The sequence below is a fragment of the Oryctolagus cuniculus genome, chromosome 12 (genome assembly GCF_964237555.1).
Source record: "Oryctolagus cuniculus chromosome 12, mOryCun1.1, whole genome shotgun sequence".
In the NCBI taxonomy this organism is placed as follows: Eukaryota; Metazoa; Chordata; class Mammalia; order Lagomorpha; family Leporidae; genus Oryctolagus; species Oryctolagus cuniculus.
In genome coordinates this window covers 36,501,427-36,505,455 of record NC_091443.1, presented here as the reverse complement: position 1 = coordinate 36,505,455, position 4,029 = coordinate 36,501,427, and positions in this window count along the sequence as shown.

The following is a 4,029-nucleotide window of genomic DNA, read 5'->3' as shown; positions in this document are numbered from 1 at the left end:
TTAAATGGCAGATTTGTTCATAGTCAACAACAATATATTGTTTTCCATTTAAGCTCAGTACTTTTATTTTTAAATTATTTATTGTACAAACAAAATCTTTTCCAACAAAGCATTTTCAAAAATTTCTTGTTAAGTCAACTGTTTTGATTTTATTGACCAATCTGTTTATATCAGTCATAACATCTATTTCTGTATCTGGGATATTTCCTACATTAAGTAACACGTAGGGATTGATCTCTCTCACAAAGCAAGTCTAGAGGTGATGAAAACTGGCATTGATTCAGTGACTCAACAATATCAAGGTCTCTGAGATTCCTTCAGCCTTTCCCACATTATTACATGCTGTCCACTGTAATTCAAAACAGTGTTTCTGTATTCAAGAGAGGAAACAGGGAAGAAGATGAGCCTTCTACATCTCATCTTTTTCTCATAAAAGCAGAAGATTCCCAGAAATCCACATCAGGTTTATTTAAATCTGTTGGCCACAACTATAAAACACAGTAATGGGGCCGGTGCTGTCGTGTAGCAGGTAAAGTCACTGCCTACAGTGCCAGCATCCCTTATGGGTACCGGTTCAAGTCCCGGCTGCTCCACTTCCAATACAGCTCTGCTATGGCCTGGGAAAGAAGTGGAAGATGGCCAAATCCTTGGGCCCCTGCACCTGCATGGGAGACCCAGAAGAAGCTCCTTGCTCCTGGCTTCAAATCAGCGCAACTCCGGCCATTGTGGCCAATTGGGGAGTGAACCAGCAGATGGAAGACCTCTCTCTCTCTCTGCCTGTGTAACTCTTTCAAATAAATAATTTCTTTTAAAAAATTATTTTTGTTCCTCATATAATTCTGGTGTGAGTAGTTTGGGATGCTATGATAGCTCTATAATATGTTAAAGGGCTTGGGCTGCATCCACAATTCTAGTATGTGATTTTCATGTTTTTGACAATTTGGCTATTTCCTGAGTCACATCTGCATTTATTTCATGAGGGGGAAAAAAGGTGCCACAGCTCCTTGTTGCTCATAACAGGGAAGCAAAACTTTGTAAGAAATCCTCAACTTACATATTTGACAGTTATGACACATGACCAGCCCTAATAGTAAAAAAAGTGTGCTTAAACTGAGCATGGTGCCACTTATAACAAAAATGGGCCTCTATTAAACAGGGGAAAGTGGCTATTGGGCACACAGCCAGGAGTATCTTCCATAAAGGGCTTAGATAACAATCTGTACTAAAATCAACCAGCTTTTTTTTTTAATAAAAGATTTATTTATTTGAAAGAGTTACAGAGGAGATTTAGCAGCAGAGAGAAAGAAAAAGATCTTCGTGTGCTGGTTCACTCCCCAAATGGCCGCAACGGGTGGAGGTGAGCCAATATGAAGCCAGGAGCTTCTTCCTGGTCTCCCAAGGGGTGCAGGGGTGCAGGGGCCCAAGCACTTGGGCCATCTTCCACTGCTTTCCTAGGCACATTAGCAGGGATCGGGATCAGAATGGGGAGTAGCTGTGCCTCAACTGGTGCCCATATGGGATGCTGGTGCTGCAGCCAGCAGCTTTACCTGCTATGCCACAGTACACGCCCCAAGTTTGTATATATAGCCTCACATTTTTTTGCTGATCTGTTGGAGGAGGATATCTTTGGTATTGATATAATAATAATAAAATGTCAGTTACTAATTTTTTCTAATATTTTTTATTCATTTTAAAGTCAGAGCTCGAGAGAGATCTTCCATCCACTGGTTCACTCCCCAAATGGCCACAATGGCTGAGGCTGTGCCAGACCAAGCCAGGAGCCAAGATTTTCTTCTGGGTCTCATATGGGTGCAGGGGCTCAAGCACTTGGGCCATCTTCTATTACTTTCCCAGGCCCATTAGCAGGGAGCTGGATCGGAAGTGGAGCAGCAGAGACTCAAGTCCACTGCCTAGCGTGCATATGGGATGGCGGCATTGCAGGCGGCGGCATAACCTACTACCACCAAAATGCTGACCCCTACTGTTATTTATATTTCTCTATAACAGTAACTGAGAATATATCTAACACATGCTACTTGCAAAGAATAAAATTCTTGAAGACAGATAACATTAAGAAGGCAATTTTACAAGTGCAATAGACAAAGTTGTAAAAATTATTTTAATGGAGTTCTGCCTGTTTACTAGCAAGCTGGAGGATCTCTAATTGTTAACTATGAAACAATTTTTATAGCGAATCAATTTGGCATAGGGATATTTTTCAGGAATACAGAAACAAACAAACCATTTTACACCACAGACGCAAACATTTTCAAAGGACCAATAGTAGGTGCCCCTGTTGATATCACCCCCACCCAGCTCTGAGTCCAGGTCACCCCGTGGAATCCCAGGATTTCAAAAACCAGTTTTAAAATCCCATTGGTTTTAACATATTTTCTCAACCTCAAGTAGAAAAATATCTACTGTAGGATTGTTTTAGAAATAATATGAAAGCTAAACATCAGAAATCTCAGAGTCTGTATAGTTATAACTTTCCAGTCTTTTTTTATAATTTAAGCATGTATTCATAACAGATACTTAAATAGTGTACATGCAGGATCTAGTAAGACTTTTTTCTCTTAATACACCAATTAACATGTTTCCATATAAATGTTTTCACCCTTTTTTTAAAGATTTATTTGAGGGGCCGGCACTATGGTGGTGTAGAGGGTAAAGCTGCTGCCTGCAGTGTTGGCATCCCATTTGAGTGCCGGTTTGAGTCCTGGCTGCTCCACTTCTGATCCAGCTCTCTGCTGTGGCCTGGAAAAACAGTACAAGATGACCCAAGTCCTTGGGCCCCTGCACCCACGTGGGAGACCCGAAAGAAGCTCTTGGCTTTTGGCTTTGGATCAGCTCAGCTCTGGCCATTGTGACCAACTGGGGAGTGAATCAGCAGATGGAAAAAGACCTCTCTCTCTGTGCCTCTCCTTCTTTCTCTGTGTAACTCCTTCAAGTAAATATATCTAAAAAAATAAAAATTTGAGAGACTTAAGAGAAAGGGGAAAGACAGAGGCCTTCCATCCTCTGGTTCACTAACCAAATGGCCACAATGGCTGGAGCTGAGCCAATCTGAAGCCAGGAGCCAGAAGCTTCTTCAGGGTCTCCCACATGGGTGTAGGGACCCAAGCACTTGGACCATCTTCCACTGCTTTCCTAGGCGAATTAGCAGGGAGCTGGATTGGAAGTAGAGCAGACGGGACTTGAACTAGCACCTATACAGGATGCCCGTGAGGTAGATGGAGGCTTAACCTACTATGCCACAGCGCCAGCCCCTGCTTTCACCCTTAACAGCTGTAGAATTCCCATATATGCCAATGCCATAATTTAATCATATGTATTCAATAACCAAATAGTGAAAATCCTTATATACAGTTTTTCATCACTCATTTATTTTCTTAAACTTTATATAGAAATGGAATTGCTGAATTAAACAATGTTTTAAATTTTAAGTGTAGCTTCAAAATGCAAGTATTATCTTTATGGTCTGAGCTATAAAAATTTTTTATTAAATGATTTTTATTAAAAATTTTTAATAATTTTTTTTAAATTTTTTTGAAAGAGAGTTACAGAGAGAGGCAGAGAGAGGTCTTCCATCTGCTGGTTCACTCCCCAGATGGCTGCAATAGCCAGAGATGCACCAATCCAAAGCCAGGAGCTTCTTCCAGGTCTCCCATGTGGGTACAGGGGCCCAAGGACTTGGGCCATTTTCCACTGCTTTCCCAGGCCATAGCAGAGAGCTGGTTTGGAAGTGGAGCAGCCAGGACTCGAACTGGCACCCATATGGGATGCCGGCGCTTCAGGCCAGGGCGTTAACCCGCTGCACCACAGCGCTGACCCCCCCAAAAATTTTTTCTTGAAGATTTATTTATTTATTTGAAAGGCAGAATTACACAGAGAGGATAGGCAGAGAAAGAGGTCTTCCATCTGCTGGTTCTCTCCCCACTTAGCCACAACAGCCAGAGCTGCGTCAATCCAAAGCCAGGATCCAGGAGCTTCTTCCGAGTCTCCCATGCAGGTGCAGGGGCCCAAGGA